The sequence below is a fragment of the Oenanthe melanoleuca genome, chromosome 5 (genome assembly GCF_029582105.1).
Source record: "Oenanthe melanoleuca isolate GR-GAL-2019-014 chromosome 5, OMel1.0, whole genome shotgun sequence".
Lineage (NCBI taxonomy): Eukaryota > Metazoa > Chordata > Aves > Passeriformes > Muscicapidae > Oenanthe > Oenanthe melanoleuca.
The window spans coordinates 13,111,705-13,138,040 of NC_079339.1; the positions used below are offsets into that span (position 1 = coordinate 13,111,705).

Sequence of the window (26,336 nt, forward strand, 5' to 3'; positions counted from 1 at the left end):
AAACTTTTACACAACCCCTATAATAAGCTAAATAGTGAAGACTACATTGAAAAACATAAATGTTTATCACCCACTATTTATTAGTATCAGGGCCACAAATTTAAAAGTTTTCCCAAGATAGGGCTCTGAGTTTTCAAAAAATTACCAAAATTATGAGATTGTATTCAACTGACCTAATGGTTTCATTTGCATTTCTCTGTATAAACACAGTGGTATATTTACCAAACATCCATTTCCTTCTAACCTCAGATCATAGATTTTTGAAACCCCATTAAAAAAAAAAAAAAAAAAAAAAAAGAGCTTTTTAACTAACAGAAATGTGTCCACAATATCAAAACAAACTTAAATAAATCATTCATTCAGCGTGAAAACTGAAATCTAATGACTCTGAATGAAAGAGCTCTGCAACATAAAAGTTCCTGTAAACCCCCACAATATGTCCAAGCACAACTGAAGACAGACTTACGTAATATTTTAGCTTGCAATTGCAAAGGACTCTTCAGGTTTTGTAATCAGTTCTCACACTTAACCGCAAAGCAGGAAAGAATTGTTATGATATTTCACAGTTACACACATTGCGTAGCTCAGAAATATGGCTTATAAATGTATCTTCTTACCAAAGGTAAACACAAGTTTAATTTCTTTCATTCATTTGAGGAAACTGAGGATCAGCATATGCTGTTTCACATGCTGATACTTTAAGTAAAATAGCAAAGATCCTTTTAAAAACTGAACTCTCTTATAATGAAAAACAGAAAGAGAAGATTTTGTTCCTTTGAGGAGATGATTAGCTTACCTGGTTTTGCCATTCCACACCGACAGCCCGAACAATATTATCAGCTCTTCAGGTACTAATTCTTGCTAACTGGAAGGATATTTTCTCTCTTGCTGGATTAATAATCAACTTTCCTGATAGTTCATTTGTAATTCTCTGCTGGTTAACCCTTTGCAGGGCTCCCATTTTGAACTAAGCAGCCTACACTCTTCGGCTCATTGTAATACAAAAATAACTAAACATAGGCAAAATAAATGAGAACTAAATAGCAAACTAAAGAGAAAAATTAAGAATAGATTATCTTAAAAAACTAAAAGCTTACAAACACTTAAAGCAAGACTTCCTTTCTCTGAAAGACTCTAATTACTTAACCTAGTTGCTGGTAAAACAATGCATCAACAACCTGAGAGCTGTAAAGTCCAATGGCTCATACGACTGCACGCTCCCAGGAAGCCACAGCTCGACCTCTCATCTTCAGCCAGTGAGCAAGCATGACACATGCCTGCCTAATTCTGAAAATAACATCTTTTATTAGTGAATAGTGTGCTGAGAAATTGCCACAGTTATCAGTTTGTGCAAGGCCACCCATCTGTGTTGTCAGAAAGCAAGAGCAAGAGTGGCCAGGAGTAAAAATGAGATAAGAGAGGCCCAGAATAGCTAAAAAGGGGAGTTCAAATGAGGTCAGAACAGTTTAAGATGGGATACCTAAAAATTATATATTATTTTTATTTTCAAGTATAATAGTGATTATATATACATATATGTCGTCAGTTTCATAAAAATGCAATACAGCTCTGGCAGCTCTGTTGTGAAATGAATAAAAAGATTATAAAACAAACCTTGGTAAAAGAGTTCAAAGATCTCCTGTAAGAATGTGGAACATTCTGGAAATGCTCACCTAAAGAAATTAATCTTGAGGTGATAGGTGATGGACCTTGTGATGTGCTTTGATTGTAGACAGAGGTAAGAGGAAAAGAAAAACAAACTTGTTGCATGGATGACTAAGGCATAGTGCTACAAAAACAGGGAAATAAGAAAGCAGGGAGGGGAATTCATCTTTCTGAAAAACAGTAAATTGGGGGTTTGGATGCTCTTGGAAAAATATAAAAGGTGACAGCTCTATTCACTAACAGAAATGCTTTCCTCATGGACTCTGCTATAGCTGTTTTATTAAAAAGCATGGCAGTATTTCTGGTTTTTCGTTTAAAACAAAGGCACAGACTCTCCCAAAGCTTCTGAATAAGAGACTTTAAAGATGACACTTTATCTACTTCCCTTTGCATAAGTGTAGTCCTATAGCTAATCTATTTTTACACAACTATGGGTCTCTGCTCTCTGTTCAGCAGTGCCTGATACAGTTTGCTGTAAACTTTCTGCAATATGTGCCGTAGAATTTATGATAAAATGCTATAAAGTTTTGAAGCTAATTTATTTCATATTTATAGCTAATTTGATTCTGCATTTGAAGGAAAACCTTTTAGGAGCGCCAATAATGCGAGAAAGCTACAACAACTAAATTTATTGTTAAGTATCACATCAGTGGTACTCCTGGGGGCTTCTCTTCATGGGAAGAAAGCTTAAACAACATTTTCTAACACGTTGGATTGCTTCCCAGAGATGTGATGCCTACAGAGGCAGTGCTGAACAAAGCAGGCTGGAATAGTAAGTCAGTAAACAACCCTCTTCAGAGGATGGCCACAAATAAGTGCAACTTTGTTTAATAAAGGCGAATTATAGTTATCTTTTGTGCTGTAGTAGGTGCATTATCTTTCTCTCCTGTTCCACCTGACTAAACTGGTAGTATCTTTTCTATCACCTGACTGAGTAGTTGGCTGGAAATAATGGGCCCAAACAATCCACTATTGTTACGAGAGACAATGACCTTTCATGTCCTTGGAGCTCGCCATGACCTTTCATCTCTCCTATCCTCCAATGGTCTCCTCTAACAACTAAAACTACACCCCGTTAGGCTGAATTCCAAATTGTCATAAAGAGCCCCTTCCTTTCAAAACAAAACCAATTTTTACACCAAGGTGGTGGAGAAACACAGGTCCATTGTTCCCGCACAGATGGAAGTTAGAGTTACTAAGGCAACAGCTCTAATCCCTCTTTTTACCACCTTTTTCACATCATTGGCCTATCAAGTGTGCTACCTTTTAACTCATAAGCTCAAAAGCTGGTAGTCTAACTGACTGCCCTAATTAGCTACGATTTTCACAGTACAGACAACATGATGAGCTAATCGAAATTTGCAAAATAATGACGTACCTCCAGCAAATATTCCTCCTCCTGAGGCCCAGTCTTAGAATAACAATAATGAGACCATTATTAGAGGAGGGCATTAAAATGCTGCACTGCTGCTAAACAGAGAACTTAATTGTTCTGGTCTTGTCCATTGAATCAACAACCTATTGTTGTGGACTTGAAAAATAAAGGACTGGAGAATGGGTGCCATAATGATTGGTCTGTGCTGCCATACCAGCACTCTGTAGAATTGTTTTCCTTTTGAAACTCTTGATGGACTAGTAGTTTTGTTTAAAAGTAATATAAAAGCCAATTGTCTGGATAAAAAGTCCTATTTATTGAAATCTTTAGAAGCAGTTGCATGGATTTGTTCATGACCCCCAAGATAAAAACATAGGGACCATAATAATGCTATTTGTGGCAACCACTGCTTGTGACACTGCCTGTAGATAACGCTGTCCTGTCTAGCTACTGCAAAAGGAAGGAAGGCATTTCCTCTGCAGACAGCAATCATAGCAGAAGGTCAAATAGTGGACAGACCCAATTCATCTTTAAAAATAAGGATTTTTTTTTTTTTTTTAATGGCTTCATATGTTTGGTCATCATTTACAATTCAAGTTTTAGCACAAACTGATAAAGGTGTCTCTAATCAGTCACAACACAGGACTTTTTTTTTTTTTTTTTTTTTTTTTTTTTTTTTTTTTTTGCTAATTAGTTTTTAGATATTAAAAATTACAGACGTTGTTTTTTTTCTTCACCTCTATAGAATCATACCCTAAATTTTGTCATTTGGAAACTGAATGATATACACCTTGAGATGAAGTGACTGAACTGATGCAAATGCAAATTGTAGCTTACTGTTAGATTTGGATAGTCTTTATATAAATCTAGGACTGGGAAGGAGAGGCATCCAAAATCTCTGGTGTGCCTTTTAATTTGGCAATTTTTTAATTGTTAAGAAATTAGAAACTACAGCTTTTCACAAATATTTAAAACAAACATGGTCTTGAGAAAAAATATTTTCCCAAATCAAAAATCATAGTTTTATTACATAAAATCATTGTTAATAAACTCTATCCTGGATTCCTCTCTTAGCTTGAAAACACAAACAACAATAGATTTTTACTTTGGGATGCAAACTAAAATCACATCTTATTGCATTTTTATTTCTGTTATTGTTATGCTTCCTAATGCATCTTTCTACACACAAATTCCTCAAAAATAAGATATGACTCTAGATTAATATAAACAATGAAAAACTGTAACAATTTGGCTTGTAAAGGTTTCCATTGGTAATTTGCTATTGATTTCAATGGGAAAAAGTTTAGGGTTTAATTTTTCTCATTCCTATCAACATATTTTAATCAAACTGAGAAAAATAATTGGGGGGGGTGGTGGGAGGGAAGGAGAGGACAACTTAAAGGTTAACACAAAAGGTGTTTTCAGCTATTCTAGGAACTGCTCATAAAATAACAAATTTTCTTCATGCATTTGTAGAACACCTTTTCTTTAAATTCCCTTCTTTTGTAAATTGAAAAATGCCTAATATAAAGTAGTATTAAATTCTAAATAAGACCTCTTGCTTCATTCAATCCATGCTTTGCTTCATTTATCTTCATCTTGTTAGGCTAAATTAATTAACAATCTCTGTGTTGCACACTTTCTCTTTTCATTACATCAAATAATGGCCTGGATATGGGAGAAAACCCTCACCACAGGGATCTTGAAACACTACCTTGAGGAAGAGTCTCTTACATATGCATTGCTTTAGCAATATTAACTAGTTGGATGTTATGACATTTATTAAATGGATCCTTCAATCCTTCACCGCTGTAAAATAATTGTTCTGAATTTGTGAGAAACAAAAAGGTTTTTTTAAAAAATCAGAGGCTCTCAGTAGATCATGTTTACAATTTGTGAGCCGCAAGTACTAAAAAGAAAGTACCTAAATAGTACCTTTAATCAATGTTTTATTTAATATAAAAAACCTCCAACTTAAATACAATTTCTGGCCAACTGCGTGTGCAGTCCCAAACTGTATTAATGTGTCAAATTACTCAAAGCAAGTTGCCATATCATCTGTTTGTGAATGTTCTGTATATAATTAATTGAGTGTCTGGGACAGTTTCATGGGTAAATCTGGTTATTTAGATATTGTAATGGGGTGCAATGTGCTAAACCTTTAGACAAGTTTTCTTCCTTTAACCTACATTATGGCATCTAGAGCAAAAGGACAAAACAGTAAAGCCTTTTTTAATCTCACCCTGATCAAACAACCCTCTTTCTCCAATCACAGCTTTGTGCGTGATATCTTTCTGCTAGTGTTTCTTATTTAATTAAAACAGACACTGACAGAAGGACATGGATTAGGACTGTAATGATGCATTTACTTAGATTAATCGGAGGCTCCTTTTGGAGTAATGGCTTAAACAAAGAACAAAAGGAAATTGTTATGAAACAGCCTTTTATCCCAGGCAAAGGTCAAATTATGAGGTTTTTAATTTTGTCAGCCTCTGTTATATTGGACCTTTCTACTGGAACATGAGAAGTGCTTCTCTCCCCATCGCCCCCAAGCCAAGCCAGTTATTATAATATAGCCATTAAAGCTGCAAATTAAAATGTCTGATTTTAAACCAGGTTGCTTAGCTTTCAAAACCCTCTAATTAGCATGTTGTGCATTGTTGTGAGGGAAAGAAGCCTAACATGCTAATGACCTGCTGCCAGGTGACCACACTGCTGTGCAAAATAATACAGGCTCGTTCAAGTAGTAGTAATACCAATAACAACACCCAGCTCTTATGAATTACCCAGCTCCAGGTCTGCTCTGCACCACATGTGCTTAAAGAAACAAGAGTGCATCCAGCCAGAGATCAGAGTTCAGCAGTCAGCACAGGAGATTGTTGTATGTTAACTGGGAAGAAGTCTGTGCCCATTCACACACTGCAAGGCAGGAGAAAAACATTTGAAACTGCCGTGGGCCAGGCACAGAGAAAAGAACAGAACAGAAAATTCTTCCCCTTATGGGCAGAAGCTATAGATACACTTCTTATATCTCAAAGTAAAGAGCCCTAATCTGCTGTGATAAATTCTGCTTTTGTTCTTTGCTCACAAAAGGGCAGCAATGCATGAAAACACCCCAAATACAGGTGTATTTTTGCCCTTTCCCAATTTACCATTCATTGCAACAAGTTCATTGAAGACATGGAATTAAGTTAGTTGATGATATTCTCTTAAAATATGCTACTGAAGAAAGTCTGGTAATGCCTCTTCAAAGACTCAAGCCAAATAGAAAACATTTCCTTAAACCTCATGGTACTTGAGGCTCTAGGTTTTTGAATATTGGATTTTTAGCAAGCTTGTTTCACAAAAAATTTCCAAAGAAAAGAACTCTCACATTCCAGTGACAAAATGAAGCTTTAAGTAGCTTCCATTTTTACTAAACTGCAGAAATATTAGTGTTCTGTGCCACCAACACTGTACACAGACCCAATCCTCCTCCTGCCACGCAGTCCACATCTCTGGCAGGCTGAAATGTCACCCAGCACCCAGAGCAGCACAACCTGACACCAACAAAGCAGCAAAGCTTTGCCTCCAGTGCCAACAGAGGGTCCCAAACAGCAGCAGCAGAGGCAGCTGCTCAGCACCACAAACAATACCATCCTGAAAAGGCCAGAATCATTAGTAGTCAAGATTAACCCCACTTGACCTGCCTTTTACCAACAGTTGAGGGAAAAAGGGCTTTCTCTGTAACTCAGCATCTTGGCCACAAAGATGTGGCCCAAGCCCTTCCAGACATACCAGCACAGCCCTGACAGCGTTCCTCAGAGGTCACACTAGTAGGAAGTTGGATAAGATGTTGAACAGCTATGCTGGCCTTGATGTCTGCTCATTCCCAGAAATCTCCTGCCTTTCTCAAGTGATCCCCAGATCCCCAGAAATTACTGCAAAGCGGCTTTTCAGTAATTTTTAATCCTTTGTTGCGTCGCATTTTACTTACAAGTTCATCAGCCTGGAGGCAAGTCAGTGTGTGAATTCAAATCCCAGTGTCCCCAAAACTGCTACTCAATGAAAAACAATCCAATTCCTCTCCAGATAAATTACCATGTGACCAGGTTAAGCAAATTAAACCATATGCATGGTCATTTTTATATTATTATCTCATACCCATGTGTCAACTCTCTGTATCACTTGTCTTCTTTTTACACAGATTCTGCCACATTTTTGCCACTCTACACTTTTACCACATAGTCCCAATCCTGAAAAAAAAGACAACTTGCCTTGGAAAACACTAATATGATTACATGACAGCCACTTACATGACCTACATAAAAAAGGAAACTATACTTATTTGCAAAGATAGAAAATTCAATTTACTTCACAAAAAATGTCCAAGCTGCTAACAAGTGGCAAACAAAATGTTAATAAAATTAGCTACATAGCTACATTCAATCCAGTTAGAAATAGTCTGAACTTAACAGTAGTCTCCTACAACTTGGAGATATCACTGTCATCAGTCAGTACTACCATTTATTTATTTGTTTAAACTTCTGTTCAGCCAAGATAATCACATCTTAAGATATGTGAACCTGTTTTCACAGACACATGTATCATCCACTAGTGTTCTTTGGCTGCCTCTTAGTTGTTATTTTTTCCTGAATAAAACCACCTCTGTGAGACAGAAAACACACTGTTAAGTTTATTTATAAAGGGGGAAAAAAAGTGAGCTAACATCTAACAAAAAACAGACTTTGTGCATAGTGATAGGTGTCTCTATCCTTTAAAGTCACAGTCAGGAAATTCTCATTATTTTCCTTTGTAAAATTCAACCTAACAGTGTGTTTTAGAGGCATCTTGGTATGGCTACTGCATTGATATGCACAATGCAAGCACACCGTTTCCCAAAAGTTCTATTTGTTCCTTAAAATATATTAGGTATGCCAACACTCTTTTAGTGAGCAAGTAATAAAATCTGCATTAGTATCCTACCCAGAATATGAATTCATGCTTTAAGATCAGAGCTGCTTATATAGCAAATTATCTGCATCATTTCCCATCCAGCAGCTAGAGAGCTGTCCAGGTACAGTCTGTGCCTCCATGAATATGGTACTTCATGTCCTGTGCTTTTTGCTGAATATCCATGTGTTATGTAGAAAAACATGTTAAAAACCAGCAGTAACCCAAGAATCCAGTGCAGGAGCCTGACAAGATTCAGGTTGTCACAGCAGCAGCTAGAGGCATAGCACAGTAGGTAAAGAAGTCAAATACTACACAATCCTGCTGCTGTGGTGCAGAACAAGGCACTGATTAGCCTTGGACACGTCACAAGTTCACGTGGGTCCATTAAGCTGCACCTCTGAGTAACTACAGTGCTCTGTCACATTGACCCTGGGAACTCTGCTGGCCAGCACTGAGCAAAGACAATCTGCTTCCTCAATTTCCCAGCATCACTTTCATACAGCCGAGCAAAAGTCACAGTGTGTTCTGCACGGCTGGACAGCAGAATAAAATGCACCTTCAGGAAAAAACATTGTCTAGTGTTGAAATTTCATGCATAACATGTAAGGAGATTTGACCCAAAGAGAGGAAGAAAAGAGAAGTGAGTTCCAGCTCTGTTTCTATATAATTTAACCTGTATAGTAGGGAAATAGATATACATATGGAACCTATATAACAGTCATACAATGGAACAAATTATTTTGCTCAAGTTAACAGCTTGCACAGAACAGCAATTTTCTCTATCTTCCCACACCATGAAGGAAGAAAGGTTCTTATCTCTGAGCACCAGCAGCTGCTCTCTGGGTTTGCCCCATTATGCACAGCCTCTCTCAGTTTTTTTCCATGTGTCCTTCTCTACAGGTTCACTGCATCCTGGTCTACCTGGTCAGTCCATACTGGCATCACTGGATGCACAGGTTTTTTTGTGTCTGTCAGCTGAGAGAAAGCAGAGCTGTCTGCTCCTTGGGTTTCCAAAACTGTATCTGGGCCACACAAACCAGCTCTTTTTCAGCCCTAACTACAGGGCCAAAAAACTTTGATATCTGTATTGAAGTCAGATTGCCACATTCACCACTAGAAATTCTTTTTACTATTTAACTCTTTTGCAGTCCTAGATATCACACCTCGCTGCAGAACTCCATTCACATCAGAGTTGTGATGCAATGCACAAATTCTTTACAAATTTCTTATTTGGTTTTGGTACCCTATGAATTGGGGGTTTTGCCCCGAATTACCATTCAACTTCTCACCCAACGTGTTAAACACTCTACACAAATGGAGCTTTCATATTTTTATGTCTGCTAATTTTTTAAGTCCTGAGGATAAACTAGGTAAAGTACAGAAGAAAAAAAATCCCACAGTCAACTCCAACCTTCTGGTTATTTTCACCTGATTTCAATAAATGATAAGGCTATTACATTCCAAACTGTCTTCTGCAAAAGAATACAATATATGCAATTCATCAGTGATTTTATAACAAGTGTCAGAAATTAATTTGATACACTATTTCATACTGTATGCATGTATATGTGTATATATATATATATAGATAAAAGAATCTGTTCAGGGATTTCAGTTTGCTGTTGAAGCCAGCACATCTTAGATACAGAAACCATCATGAATACACAATTACAATGTCAGAATTACACCCACGAGATAACCATGCAGTGAACTTCGATATCTCCTCATAAAATGATTCACTAGGCAAACTTTTAGCATTTGACCTACAATTTTTCCCACTAGTCAAAATTTCCCAGTCAGTATTGTCTAGTGAAGGAAGCACACAAAAGTGCAAGGCCTCCTTTTGACTCAGTATCTGACATGCTATTTACCTCTTTATGCCTTGGTTTACCTCGGTGTAAAACAGGCAAAAAGTCTGTATAAATCATCTTTCTCTACTGCTTTGAGATCTCCTGCAAAAAAAACGGAGGAATGAGAGAATCTGACTCTCCAAGCAGTATGAAACAGGGTCATTTCTAAACGAAACTAAATAAATTAGCATAAAAATTTGGGGGTTTGCTTGGTTTTAATTGCATGGGTTGGGCTTGATGGTCTCAAAGGTCTCTTTCAACCTAGTGATTCTTTGTGTGATTCTCTATCTCTAATGTTGAAGCTTTCAATAACCAATTAGGCAGTCATAACTCTACATTGTTTTATTACAAAGTGAATCAGAAGAGACAAATTAATCAAGCCAGGACAGTGAGTGCACTATGTTTACATGATATATCCTGTCCATATCTCTCTTAGGTTCAGACTGAAATCCTGCTCCAGCTGCATCAGCTTTCAGGCTGACAAATCTTTCTGAAGCTGTGCCACACAGTGTTTCAGGCCTGGAAGGTGCTGCAAACAGGCACTTTCACCATCCTTCTCAAAGTCCCAAATATCAAAGTTTCAAACATTAAACATCACTCAAAATGTACACCTCTCACAGTTTAATTATATATACCATCCAGTCTTTGAGCATGCTTTTTTTCCTGCCCATATAATTATCAGTGTTTTAAATCTTTCTTTTCTAAAGGGTGGAAATTAAAATATAACCTATATAGAAAGAGAATACTATAAACCTCAACACAGAGACTCATTTATAGCTCATTGTCAAAGAGCTTGGGGTAATAGATTTTGAAAAAGTGTCCATTTTGGTAAATATATTAATATTTTGGGGTATATCTAAATCTTTATGAAATGTCTATTGCAACACAGCTGGAAACTATCATACTCATGGAAACTAAAGCAGTTCAGTAAGCAAAGTGATGCAAATAAGTAAAACCACCAAAATTTTCTAATTACTGTAATCAATTTCACATTCCACCAAGCTAACTTAACATGTCTATAGAAGTTTTGCTGGTAACCACAGAGAATGAACTGTACAACTACCTGGTTTCTTTGGCATTTGTGAAAAATATGGTTATCCCAAATAGGTTTCTATGATTTCTTTATATATTATGTGCACACCTATGTGTGTGCATACATATAGGAGTAGATATATATACCCATATCTATAGTTACATTTAAGCAAATCATTAGATTGTGTTTTCAGCCTTTTTTTCCAAGCTTACCCCTTAGAGGAGATGGAAATACAAAGGAATTTCTCTGCTCTGGTACCTAAAAGAGGACACCACGAGGTGCAGAACAGAGCAAAGACTGCATGTGAACAGCCTCAGGGAACAGATGCCTCAGCAGAGGAGGAGGGAGCAGAAATAAGGAGAGGATAATGAGAATGGCAACAGCTTGGGTGAGCCCAGGAACTCCCTACAAAACTGCAGGAACTTCTGCCTAGCATCTGTATTTGATGGGAAACATTGGCAAGCACTTCCTTCCAACAAACTTCTTCAGATTTGAAAAGGGATGTGAGAATTTAAAGAGTTAAATGCATAAATTTATAGCAAGGTTTAAGATACTCCCATATAGAGTGAATATCTTAAATCCTAGTAAGACAGTATTTTCTTTTATTTTTTTCCTTCATGCCTGCACTTTTTGTCATAATGAAATACACAGTCAGCCTTCACTTGGTAAAATATTTGTGTTGCCATGCAGTTAAACAAATGTTTTTTCATTTTCTTTTAAAATAACCTCCCACCCATGTTTCTCTAAACAGTGGCCCATCAGTCCAGCTGCATAACATGTACAAGCTGAGCAGTAAAGTCTTATCTTGCCCCCCATTACAAGGGTGCTTTCCTCATTTCATTAGCCAGAACACATGGGGAATAAATAGGACTTCAAAAATAATGGAGTACATCTGAAAGGAATCCTGATTTCATAATATCCCCACATTCCACTATAACCCACAGCATCTGATCAGCATTCAGCATCACAGTTTTAGCAAGTGCAGGAGACCAAGGTAATCTTTCCTTATTTCTTTTACACATGGGTATTTCATAAATCCATTCAGTGAACTTTTTCTTCTGTTTTTATTGTCCACGAGTATTTGTATGAAATATGAAGGATTCATAGGAGTGAGTATCAAATTTTTGGTGGATGCCTGCTATACCACACATTATAGTCTTGCAGTTGTCTGCCCTGCAGTATGGAAGATTTGCATAGTGTTTAAATGGGCAAGATCTATACAAACTATAGTTAAAATATTATTACATTTATGTGTTTTTCTATACCAACAAGTAAAAAAAATAATATTTTATTCCACTTTAGGGCAACATTTTAGTGCAATTAAATGAAAAAGGTTTAGCTCTGATATTTCTGTGAAAAGAATCATGACCAAACAACAAGACACAATTTTAGGGCACATACCTGGAAGATGATAAAGAAAATCTCACTACTTCCATACGAGGCAATATCAGAACCAAATATATCTTGCTGATATTTAAAATCTGATCATATTCCCTTCTGTAACTCTTTCATTTATACAGGAGCTTTGAGGAGGGAAAGAATGAAGCGCTTGCCTTTAATCCCGTGGGGGTTTTATATGGGGTTGTTTTTGTTGGGTTTTTTAAATCATTGTACTCTCCCTTCCCATTGCTGGTGACCATCACTGCAGCACCATGCCACCAGCTGTGAGCTTGAACAGAGTTCCCTGAAGCCAAAACAAATGGTGCTTTTCTGATTTAGAACAAGGGACATTGGAAGTAAGGGGAAAAGTTTAAGCTTCCCTTTCTTTTGAATTTCAGTGTCACCTCTCTTACAGAGCATATCACACAGCAACCTAGCCAATATGACAAATTACAAGAATAGCTGCAGCAATTAAGATTACAGAAAATTATCGGATCTTTTAACGGCAATTAAATATGGTGTCACCTTCAGGGGGAAAATGCTTTAAATCATATTTTACATGACATATTTGGTAAGCCAGACAGCCTAACTTGTAGGGGTTTTCTGTTACAACCACAAAATGAAATTCTGTGCACCTGATGTTTCTCCTCTCAGGAAGAACTATCGCCTAAGAGAAGAGGAATTCCCACTTGCAGGAAATCCAGTGCATGGTGGACACAGACAGAAGGATGGATGGATAGAAAGAGGGTAAATATCAACAAGTGAAAGGACAGAAGATTACTTTGGCTGTTGTGCAACAGTTACAGAAAAAGAATTTAAAAGAAAAGTGTTTTTTTTCTCCCCATGAAGTTCAGAGTACACATTTTATTATAGTGAGCACTGACTTAATTTTCCAAGACTCAGCCTGAGACAACAGCAGCTGACTACCAGCTCAGCAGCGAGAAGTCTAAAATTAGTATTTTTAAAAGTCTTTTTATTCTCATAAAATTTGTACATTAAAACTGACATTTTAAAAGGTTACTTCTGTGGAGAGGAACTAGCAGCTATCAAAATCTAAAAACACCAATCAAATGCAAACGTGTTTCAAACTAAACTCCGGATAGCGCAGACAAATCACCGTGCCAAGCGGCGGCGCAGAGCGGGCGGGAGCTTTGGGAGAAATTATAAATTAGGTAAATCTTCAAGTTATAGTATTATTGCATCAAAGCTGTGGTTTAGACATCCTAGTGCTAACTGCCAAACTGTCTGCATTATTCTACGTTGTTAGCCATACTAAGTGGATTTCCCAACCACTTCAAACAAATTATCAATTCCAATTGAGCAGGTTTGTGATAGAGCCAGAGAAAAAGGCTTTCTTTTAAAGCTTGCCTGCTCAATTTTTTTGCCCTACTATAAAATATACCTTATTTGTATGGATTTTTATATACTTCCAGGTAAGAAAATCCAGCTACTCATTAACATGTCCACGAGTGTATTAAAATTACATTCACCCCAGTCTTTTATATGTAAGGTTTTTTTATCTGTCACATACAGCTGTAAGTAGAAGAGACAAGTTAGTCCAAGGACATAATGTCTTTCAGGCTCTATAGCACTTAGCAGGTTACTGGGCCTCCAAGGCCTCACAGATTTAACCAAGACTTTTCACACAATCAGGTAAAGAGGGCTGAGCCAGTCAGCAGATGTCCCATTCAGATAACAAAGAGAATATTTTAGTGACAATGTGAGAAAACAACAGTAAAAATGGTGGAGAAACCCACTGAACCGTAGAGCTCTTTTTTTTCCTTTACAAAGAGCCATCGACTGGAGTTTGACTGTGACATTCACTGTCAGCAAAGTCACTTGTACAAGTTTTGTCACAAGAGATCCAAATAAAAATCAACTATAACAATGCTGGTCACTCTTGTATATTTCAATTTCCTCTCTGGATATAGCATATATTCATAAGAGATCCATTAAAACACCACATTAGTGTATGAAAGACTCTTGTCATGCATGTCATCATTAAGCTGATTTACAATATCATCCTTAATGATTCCACGATGCCATTGCTGCAATTGTTCCTTCAGTTTCACCTCAACACTGCAAGTTTTCACTATCCTCAAATCCAAGTTAGCAGTTTTAAAACTTTCAAACAAGAAATGGCTGTTGGTACCCAAAATGCCTACACCTACTTGCAAAGCAGTGAAGAGGTAAAAGCCCTGTGGTGTGAACAAAAGCCAGTTTTAGCATTTGTTAAGGTCACTTCAGTTCCTCAAGTGGCTCTTCTTAGAGACCATTACCTCAGCGAAATACGCACACCAAACCATAATAATAATGGAGATAACCCATCTGAAGAACCAAGTTTGGGGTGTGGTTTTGAATTTGAATCAGGGAAAAGATGACTACACACTCCGTGTTCTTGCTCTTCTCTAAGGCCAAGTTTAAATAAAGAAGAACACTTTTCAGCTATCTTGGACCACATTTCAATGGCAAGGGAACTGTGAATGAAAGAAGTTTACAAAGGGGACTGTTAAACATTAAAGTATAGTATAATCACTGTATGAATTAGTCATAGCCAGTTTAGGCACTGTCCAACCCACTTTCCAACCATCTGCAACAAATGTGCTCCATTAAAACAGAACCATATGGAAAACAAGCTAGCAATTAACACAGCTTCTATGCATACCTCTAATACAGCACAGATTTCAAACTTTGAGTGAAACTGACTGCTGAATTACTTCCATATTGCTGCTGTTTAGACCTTGGCAACACATATTTATCCTCACTCACTACAGTATGTCATCCCAAGATACTGCTATATCATCAAAATAAGCATGAAAAAACCATCCACAACTGAGCCACTCATTGTGGTTTATAGCCTCTGTTAATAAAATATTTGCAGATCAAAGTATAACAGACTTTTTCGAAGATGTGTAATACGTTACTTACCAGTCAGTATCAAAACAAATAGCTAATGCAGGGCAAATTGATTAATTTAATTGCTAATTGGTGATATCTTGTACTATGGAACAGAACAGCTCCAGGTTTGAGTAGCTTTCTCCTCTCCCAGATTTTCTGAAGTGTGAGAGATGCTGCACTTAACACTGTGATATTTCCAACCCAAAGGGGATATGCAAAATTCCTAGTTCCAAAACTCAGAACATTTAAGAATGCTCAAAGACAGTAATATTTTGGTTATTTTTCTTTAATAAAATAACAAAACTAGAATACTTTATAATTTTATCTGAGTATACAGGATGTAAAAATGGAAGTTTATGATAAAAAGAAACCTCATTATAAACAAAACCATGTCAAAGTGAAGTGCCAATGCTCAGTACATAATATATGTCCCTTTCTACCCAGTCAATCAAAGCTCTTCACTTGAAAAGCCTGGCTCTTTAATTCAGCCTTAATTAAGCTCAACAGTTCAGCCTACAAGGTTTGGTCAGGGAGGTAAAGCCCTACAGAAACAGAAAGGTTGGCAGAGACCTCTGGAGGCTCACAGCAGCTCACATGGCTCAGGTGAAGAAAACTTCAACACTGTACCAGGGAAAAAATAAACCTAAATAATAAAAAAACCCATACTGAATATTTAAAACATGACATTTCCAATACAAATTAAACTGCTTTAAAACATGTAAGATTAAAACTGGGGGGGTTTTATACTTGTTTGGGTTTTGCTTTAGTAGTTCAAAGATTCTGTATTTCCTCAGTTATCCAAGAAGTTGTTAAAAAACTAACCACAGGTATCATTTTGCCACAGATTTCCCAATATTCCAAACAAGAGATTCATTTCATGAAATATTATTCCAGTACCTACACAATTTCAAAAGCATTGGGATTCTTGAAGCAGCCTTTCGTGATTCTAGGTCATTGTGGGCCACACTGTTTCCAAAGACCCACAAAGAAAACATGATGAGCCTGGAAACAAAAGATTTAGAGCCAGAATTTCCCACATTGATTGAATTCTGTTCACCCAGAAGTTCTCCCCCATTGAGCAGAAAACAAGAAGAAACTGTAAAATAAGCTCCAAATTTCTTCCTGTGTGCTTTTCATGCCTTCAAAGGTTTGAATATTGACAGCAATAATACACTGTCCAAGCCTAATACATTGACCAACCAATATAAATTAGCTATTATTATACAGGTCCACAGCTGCTTCTTAATTTTGTCCTCAGAACTGTCAATTGTAATAGTTATATAGAAGAAGATATTATGTCTGTTGATGGATTTTAATTACCAGCAATTCAAGTTGTGTAATTAGACTCCAATTTTGTTTTTTTTTTTTTCCAGGAAGGAAAGTTCTAGAAAGCTTTAACCTGAAGATGTTCTTCTACCTATTACACACCCATAGGCTTAGGCACATTGACAGAAATAAAAGGATATAAACACAAATCATTTTAAAATTCACAGTTTGGGGAGACATTATCAGCAATACTTTAATACCTAATACAAACAATAACTCATTTGGCTTAAAAATATACTCATAGCATCTAAAAGAGCTGAGGTATCACTGAATGGGATTCTGATTAATAACATTTTGGTTTAATAAAAAGAAGGTTTCAGTGACAGCCATATTAAACATCAGTTTGCAAATTTGACTTTAAGTAAAGCATATGTATGTGTCAAAAACTGGCCTTTTGCCACTATATTTATTTTCTACATTCATTAAGTAAATGATACCTAGCCAAAAAGTCCAAAAATATTCAAATGGTATTAGTACTGCAAAAAATGCAATGCTTTGGAATTAGCACCTAAACCTCCTGCATCCTCCATAAATTCTGACTAATTAAATTCCTACTATGTTATTCCTCCTGTTTTCCTCACAGCTGTTTTATATATTTTCACCTGTTTCACTTCTTTTTTTGTTCAAGTAACAAAAAAAGCTTAGCCTTTCTTGATTGACAGAAAGGAATAACAATATTTAATTAACATCACTTCGTATGTGACAAATCTTAAACTCTGCTCAGTCAATAAGGCTCTATGAAAGTATTCCCCCAACATTTTTAAAAGCTTTTTAAGAAAGCTCAGAACACTGTGTTCTTAATTCAAAAGCACATGCCGAGTTAATTATGGTCTTATGCTTTGACCAAAAGTAGGATTTGTGGGATTTTCTTTTTCTTAAGTCAAAGGATTCAAAAGTAATTTATGAATGATACTGAAATAATGCACGAATTAGCTGCTAACATGCTGTTAGTTTCAAGTGTTAATATTCTTTTTTTTCATGTGCTGGGAGGGTCAGCATTAAAGTCATGCTGACTTGAAACTCTATTTATACTAAAAACTATATTAACTAAACAATCATGTTATTCTACAGTCCTCCTACTTACTTTTAGGTTATTGCTCTTGACTAGGTTACTTGTTTGGGAGACTTCTGCACAATTTCTGCCAATGCAAATACAGACGTTTCCAGAACTAAACAAATCCTGTAACAGTGTCACATATACTCTCCCTAGAGTTACTCCTGTATGTACATGATGTTTAATTAATGTTCCCACGTCTTTGCAAGGGGTTTCTCTTCAGGTGTGTACTACACACATCCTCATGTCTCTCTGTTGGGCTCTTTGAGCAACTTGCTTTACCATGACCTTGTTATTACTTACAAAGCAAATTGTTTTACTGTGACCTTGTTGTTACTAACACTTTTCCAAAGGGGTCACAAATTGATTCACGGCACATTCTCAGGTGTGTGTGTGTGGACACAAATGTAAAATGGCCACAATTCAGCAATGTTTATCAAAAGCATTGCTATCTGCCTCTCCGTTGGATTTTAAAGAGCATCCAATTTCCTGTAGATTATTGATTCAAAACGTGATCTCGGGCTCCAACCCCCATGGGATCAGCACCACTTCTCTCCCACACTGCAGCTGACAGGCAGAAAAGGCACTCAGGCTTGAAGTTTGTGGAAAAAAAGAGCCATGGACAGTTTTCTCTCCCTGCCTTTCCTTTTCCTTTTGTGTCATGTTCCTCAAGAGCAGACTGAGCCAGGCAGAGGCCAACAAAGACATCTTGCAAGGCTTTCCCTAGCTCCAGCCTTATCCAATCCTAGCCTGGGTCAGGACCAAGCTGAATTTCCCTGAATTTCTCATGCTATTCAACCAGTTTCTACTTCTTTTTTATCAGCAACAATAAACACTAATAACCATAAGCAGTTATTCAATGTATTCTGACAATCACTTATGTTAGGATAATTTTAGTAAGCTATAAAATTATTTCAGCAAGATAAAGTCCTCTCAGAAATGGTGGAAGGAGTTATTCTATAACAACAAGATATGTGGAAGACTAGTATGCCATAGTGTCATGAAACATTGCCTAACACTTTTACATCTATTCTGCCTACTTTATACCTCTTGCCACAGTAACTCAATGAACTCCACTTGACTATTTATTTCTTTGCAAGAGGAGTGTGCTTTTAAATCAACAACTGTGAAATGTGAAGTCACTTCTGCACTACCCATTCAGCAAATAAATGTGATCCAAAAGTAATGTACTTCTGCTGCAAAATTTCAGAGAGGGTTTTTTCCTGTTTGTCCTATTTCAGAGGCTTTGAAAACATCATCAGCATATTCAATCATCAGTAAGGTTGAGGTTGCAGAAAAATAAAACAGTATTATGATATAGAATTAAGGGAAAGGCTGTATGCACTCAGACTCAGGGAAGAGTAAGGCTCAGTGACCAGAGTATAAATTTAGGGGCAGGTGAATTGGGGACATCAAGCCTGCATGATGGGGAAGGGCACTTGGGCATCTGGAGGCAGGGACTGGGCAATGCAAAGTGGCAGCAAGTGCAGCACAAGCCTGTTAAAAAGCAGTGTCAGACTGGGCACCACAGAGGCCACAAAAACAGGGCAGCTGAAGCTGAAGTTAGGAAGAGCAGTACATCATAAATGCCAGTGCATCCACTTCTGTGTCTTGCTACAAGAGAAGAAGCAGCTTGCCAAGTAGCAAGCAATGTTTCTACTTCCATCTGATTTTTTTAACTTTGTATGTAAGACACTTTTATACAGAAAATGTGCAAAACATGCATAGTTTTTTCACAGAATAAAATGCCAGTATTACTTTAAATAATACTTAGAAAAAAAAGCTGCAATGACTGAAGTGATAGGAAAAATGAGAACTGTTTAAAAAAACTCTCAATGGTCTCTCAAAAAACCAAAAAAAATTCTATTTAAGTTTTCTATGTTTTAGTTTCTCTTCTTGCTATATCTGCTGATATAATGTAAGGACAGACTTAGGAATTAAGAACAGCTCCAGAACTTGTAACATTTTTACAATTTTTAAATTTATTTATTAATTACAAAAAAAGACACACAAACTGCTATTGGACTTTTCTTGTCCAGTTTTTTTATAAATCCCTTGTATCCTTTTAAGAGATGAAATAAATCAAATAAAAAGGCAGAAGGAATCTAGACCATGGTAGAATAAAGAAGAAAGGACATAATTAAGGAACAGAGGAAAAAAGCAAGGGATGAGTGCATACTTAATGTTGTAGAATATATCAGTCTTAATTCTGATATTTCAGTACTATAGAATTAAGGCACCCAAAACATTAAACTATACATTTTGTAAACCTATATCAAAAGTAGTAATCATTAAGAGAAGATCAGAAAACCTTCAGGAATATTTCCCCTCAACTACCTAGCAGAGAAAGACTGTAAATTGTTCTAAAATATTTGTGACGGTAACCCCCTCTTCTTTCACTCAATACTCCCAGTCTTATGCTTGAATAGATGAAGGAGAAAAAGGCTTATTGATTATTCAGTCAGTGATGTCTCTTGGATAAACAGAAAAAAGGTTTGCCACAGAAAATATCTACAATGAACTCAAGATAATTAGGGGGGAAAAAAGCGACAAACAACTCTTCATTCATCTGCTGGAGAAGTTACTGCATTTCTAGCCCAGAAAAAGCAATTATTCAGACCTTGCCTCCTCTATTTCCTACATTGCTTCCTTCTTCTGATGAACAAGAGACCTTTCAACACAGATGTGGTAGTCTTGCTTTCTTTTCTGTTTTCTGCCCACAAGTAAATTTATTGCTCACGCCAGGTTGACAGCCTCCGAAACTGAAAGGGCTCCATTTATCCTAGAACAGGCACTGGCCAGGCTGGCCTCTGCTCATTGCCCCACCAGTCTGAGCTGACCCTGACCCAGAAGGAGCCAGTGTCAGCAGATAGATCAAGTTCCATTTCCATTCCAAGCCTCACACATCCCCAAAGCTGCCAAAGAGCCAAGAGGCAGTGATGCTATCCATGGGTCCTGTGAACACCACCGTGGAGCTGAACCATCAGTTAGCACAACACAGGGAATCTAATTGACAAAATGCAACCAACACATGCTATCTTTTATTTGGCTGGGTTCAAATCAGAGGCATTTGGGATGACAGGTTCCATTTCTAATTAAATCTTTCCTTTGCAATCCAATCCCAGGTGTAAGTGGGGAAAAAAAAAAAAAAGAAAAAAAAAAAGAGAGAGAAGACCAAAACCCTAACAAATTATGAAATCAACATTTACTAGGGAAAGAAGAAGGTCAAAAACTGAAGGTCATGAGCCCAGGCCAAACACAAACATATTTTTGTGTGCAATCCAGTGCTGAAAGCCTTACCATTAAGTGTAGTAAGAAGAAAATCATCCTTCAGAGGCTTTCAACTGCACCACACTCACAAGCAGAATTTTGTTGCTAAATATCTGGTGTTGAAACTTAGCTTGCCTTTTTTTACATTTAATAGTATATACTAAGTGGAGCCAAAATGGTTGCTGCAGAATTTGAGCTGAGGTGTTTCCCCCCTGAAAAGAGATCTGAGAGAGGTTACATCAACTTTAGCTAGAGGTATCAAATGAAGAAAAGTAAGGCAGAAATGACAGCAGAGAAGTTGCTGCATATTGTTGGTCACTAAGGCAGCCCATTTTTAAAAGGCCTATCATACATTATCACCTAGATAACCAGTTTTCTGCCTCTTCAAAGCAAACATGAAAATCTTAGGAGAGATGAGCAGTTGAACAGCTGCCCAGGGAGGTTGTGCTGACTCTGCCTTTGGAGGTTTGGCAAAACCCATCTGCATAAAGCTGAGTAACCTGTCAGAGCTCACATCTGACCCTGCTGTGAGCAGGAGGCTGTACAAGAGACTTCCAGAGATTCCTTCCAATCTAAATTTTCCCATGAACTTCATCTTGGGGGAAATATCAGAAAAATGTGATTGAAAAGCTTTACCACAGAGTGATGGATATGGACACAGAGGAGCCAAGGCACTAAACACTGCCTGAATTTAATCTTTTTATTCTGATTCTGCACAGAGATGGATATAACTGCTGTGACAGTGGACAAAGAAAAAATAAATTTGTTTATATTATTCCTCTTACCATCCTCTCTAGTCTCTAATAAACACACTATTGCAGAACCATGAGTGTTTAAAGCCTGGAAGCCTTGGTGAGGACGTAGAGGATAACACAGGAGGGTACAGTGAATGATGAGTAATGTGGCTAATCCTGGTGTATAGACTGGAATCTGAACTAGGCTTCCAGGCAGCAACAGATGTTAGGAGATCTCAGACAGCTGGCCACAGCTTCCAGCACCGTGCTGGCACAGCTACACACAGGCAGGCTGTGGAAAGAAGAGATCTAGGTGGCATTGCAAGATCTCCCAGCATCCAGATCTCTCCAGTTCTGGGAAAAAGCAGAATTCACATTCAGCTCCATTAGGCATAGAAAGGATAGAGCAGTAGCAATCCTGAAAACTCAGCCAATGTCCCTCCTGGTACCTGTGGCTGCTGTGCACACACTGGCTCTGCTGAGTCAGGAACACTCCTTTGATGCTTCTATATCCATAGTTTGCTTTGCCTCATGTTTTCTGCCTTTTACCTACTAATTTTTAGGTAACAAAATAAATCTCAGTGGGTCACAGGCGTGAGCAAGTGCTGAGTGACCAGAAACAACACCTCCGTTTGTGCCCATTCTTTTTTTTTTTTTTAATGGGGCCATACCCTTCTGACATTTTGTTATTCAGGCACTCAGACCACCATCTTACATATTTTACCACTGGAGTTATTCACAAGATTGCCAGCCTTTTGGAACTAATTCTTCCTTCCATTGCAGAGTTCCACAGGGAGGACTTAGCCTTTATAGTGAAAGCCCTAATGTCAAAATTTACTCTTTCAAATTAAAACTAGATTTTATTCTGAAGCTCCTTGAATGAAGTCTATTGAGCAAGAATGTATGGAGTATTTATGACAGTATATCACTTACAGGATCTCCTTGAGAAATTCAAACTTTTTATAAGTTCAAATTCAAAAGAAATTTCAACTATTCTTTAAAATCTCTCTTTACGAAACTATTTCTTTCTTCTCATTCTGTATTCAAATATTTCAATACAAATTGTAACTGAGTAGTTACTCAGAGTGAGAAGAACACATTTTTCAGTTAATTATATATTACAGAAAGGACTTTTTATAAAGAATTTCATACTGAGGGGTTGTCCAGTAATTCTAATCATTGGTCTAACACTGACTCCTTGTCTTGTTAACAAAAATTATTCCCGTGTCTAAAATAAGAATATTTTTTACTTTAGCACTTGGTGGCATTGCCATAAAATAAACCTTCCTTGTTCCTGCATGATTCTACTGAGTCAATAACCAGTTACCTCGATCTTCTTTATATTTACAAGCTTTCTCAATAACTCTAATTTTGGTCTCTGTTCTATATTCTAAGATCCCCTCAAATGTCATTTGTGTCCTTTTAGCCTACTGCAAAGGCTCCACTCAAACACATAATGACCTCCAGCTTATCTGATCTTCTCTGGCCTCAGCTGATACCCTTTGTTCATTTCAGGCAACCACTGCTCTCTTTCACCTCTCATAGACCTACTATTTCTATCCATTCCCCTCTTTTGTCAGAAACTCAGATTTGAGGGTTGGCTGATGGACCTCATGCCCTTACTGCCTTAACTGAACCCCCCACAAACTCCACCACATTTCTCCCCACTGCTAAGCAGTCAGCAAAGTTTTTAAGACAATTCCTCATCCCCATTCTTCAACAGCATATCTGAAAACTATCCTTTCTTCTTTACATCTATGGCTGAAAAGCTGTAAATGAAGTCTTAACTATTCCAGACTCTTCCACTTGGTGCCTTCTGTCAAATTCTGTTTCTTGGAATAGTTGAAATTTCTTTTATACTTCCACGCATCTGAATTCTGAAAGAACACTTAACAAAGACAACATCTGTGTATTACAAATCTGGGACTCTTGAAGGACTTCACTTGGCAGTCCTGCACAAAATGAACACACTGAAATAGAAAATCCCAAAGGCAATATATCAAAAGTCATAAATGCCCAGAATCACTTGTGCGAGTTTCAGCGCCTATGCTGATAATTTGTTGCCTTCGCCTTGGCAAAAATCTACCTATGCCAAGTATATTATGGAATCCTAAATTTACAGCATATGCATTCTGGTTTGAGTTAGAACTCAACAATGTAGTAGAAATGGAAGCAGGCATTGGATTGTCACAACAGAGGCCAGTATTTGAGTGGAACGACACTTTCACAGGAAGTTAAAATAATTTGTTCCCTGTAATTTCATTTGAAACTGTTAATCACTGAAGGCTTTATAGTACCTCTTTCCAAACTGTGAATATGCCACTTCTACGGCACCCATGTCCCCACATTAAAAATACATACATTAAAACAAACCATTGCTCCTTTCTCAGTCTGCATTTTGCTTCTCAGGCACAGAGCACTGGAGGAAGCAGGAAACATCGTGCTAACACGACTATAGTATTGATGAATAAAAACTATAACCCCCAGGCTAAGCTGCCAAATAAGTAGTGAATTAATTTCTGTAAAGTACTCCAATATTACAAAGGTGTGTTGAAAGGTGTCTGCTCATGTTTCAAATTAAACGCACTGCTGGTCAGCATTAGCACCTCAGCTTTGAACAGCAGCCATTTGCCTATAACACTTCAGGGGCTGGGAAAAACGGATTTGCCGTTCACACTGGAATAATTAGAACATGTCAGGAAGAATTAATTTCCTCATTTTTCAAAAGGATACACAGAAATTACCATGTTATTATATGACAGGGTCCCTTGGAGAATTGTATTAAATTTAATTTCTAGCGCAGCCCACACAACAAATTAAAGTCATAAATAAGATGGAAAGAAGCGGGACGCAGAGCATATGTTTATGGCAATGAGTGAAGCCAAGGGACCAGAAACAACTATCTTCATTTCATTTTATTTAAATCAGCCAGACACTGTGTATCTGAATGACAGCACTTGTTAATGGTGCTGAGATTATAGGCTCCTTAATTTTAGGAAACAGAAGCAGTCACTCAGTATTTGAAATGGTATTTTTTTCCTACAATACAGATATTAGTTTTAAGTTCCTCCCTTTCAAGGCAGCTTCTCAGGGCCCTGCAGCAGTGTGCAACTTCATAACACAAGATGCACATTCATTTGTAATTGTTTTATTTGGTTTTAGTAACAGAGATGATCCACGAAGAAGAAAGGGAAAAATGAAATTAAATCTTTGGGCTAACAGAATGTTCCAAGAGTGAAAAAGATGATGGGGATAGCCAGCAACCACCATAATTTTTTTTTTTTTTTGCTATTTAACTACTAGTATCTAAAATAATTCTCTGTTTTAACATGAGCCCAAATGTTTTGATAGCAAAAAAGAAAAAATAATCAGAGAAAAATTATGCTTGTTAATATTTTGATCACATGAATTCCAGAGCAAGAAATACTTCTCCTAACACACCTCAAACTCCTGAACCCTCCTTGGACCCAGGGAGCCCTATAAAGTCCTTTTGTCCCTTCACAAAGATCTGGCACTCACAGAAGGATTTGTGAGAACGGTCATTTTATACAACACTGAAGTCAACCCAACTGCGCTTTAATAACACTTATAAAAATTTAATCAAGGTTTATAAAATATTAACAGTACTTTAACTTATTTTAATACCTCCTTCTATATTATTCTTTGTACATTTCAATTTTTAATTGTTGTGAAACTCGTGAACTAAGATGTTAAAATCAGATGGAATTACACTGAACATCCCCTCCTGTCTCTCTGCATCTGTAGCAAGTAAGAAAAATCCTGTTCAAGCTTCTGCACATGCAAAGACATGACAAAGTCAATGGAATACAGGATTTGATATCATTAAATTCTGGAATACAGGTTGGTGCAATTCCTATTCCTATTATGAAACTGAAGCCTTTCACAATATTGTATGAAATAATCTATATTTAAACCTCAGAAGATTTTTCAGGAACACTTATAGTATTTCCCTTAACAGGAAACTAGTTACCCTGCAATTATCAGAAATTACAGGTGTGATAACAGGTGATAAAGAAAGTTAACAGAAACAGATGGCAAAAGGAATTGTTACAAAAAGATAGACTAAAGTTAATTTCTGGACAAGATGTTAACCTTCTCTTGTTGATACCTGCAAAGTTGTTTTTTCATATAGACATTTGGGGTGATACAGGAAACACAACCCTAGAGAAATCCTTTGAATAGATTAACTGGTGCACTACAGACTGCCAATATCCAGCTTGCAACCATTTCATCATGCTTGTTAGCTCAACACAGTCTTAAAAGAAAAGAGAGTTTGCACACTTTAAGAACTAGCTGTCATGGATCTGAGCACTCCCCCGGGTGTAACAAACTTTAAATAATTTGTGAATCAATTAACTGGCGACTCTCTACATAACACAGATTTCACACTCCCAGGTCACTGCATTATCAGCTTGATACGAATCATAACATTTTGGAGAAAAGTTCATAATTGAAATCATTAATTAATTTAACAGGAGCTTTTAGTAATGCATAGCATTACACAGCTGTAAAAGAGCAGAGATCAATTAGTTGTTTCTCTGACAATTTTCTCTACTTGGTGGAAAACTTCAGTTTGTGAAATGTATTACTTTCATAACCTTTTATAACTATTTTAAACTCAAAGTGCTCAATATTATTATATACCATTTTAATGCAAGAAGAAAAACTCAGATATTGTGAGGAAGAATGAACTCTGGAACACCAGATATAATGTAGTAATCTGCCTTCCTTTGGACTTAACTGAAAATCAAAATAATTGTATTCAAAAGAGGCTCAAACATATTTTCCTGTAAAA

General features: G+C 37.0%; 1 protein-coding gene across 8 annotated transcripts in view; it reads right to left on the bottom strand.

Moving 5' to 3' along the window:
• SOX6 (SRY-box transcription factor 6) overlaps positions 1–26,336 on the bottom strand; it is a 360,677-nt gene that overhangs the window by 253,919 nt on the left and 80,422 nt on the right. For 3 of the 8 annotated variants that reach the window (XM_056492470.1, XM_056492468.1, XM_056492465.1), the window contains exon 1: positions 797–1,306. The exons of 3 other annotated variants lie outside the window; for them this stretch is intronic. The gene's annotated coding sequence lies outside the window, so the exon portion shown is untranslated. Of the gene's footprint in view, positions 1–796; positions 1,359–26,336 lie in introns of those variants that run through there. 2 more of the 8 variants (XM_056492467.1, XM_056492464.1) reach the window with 1 other exon arrangement.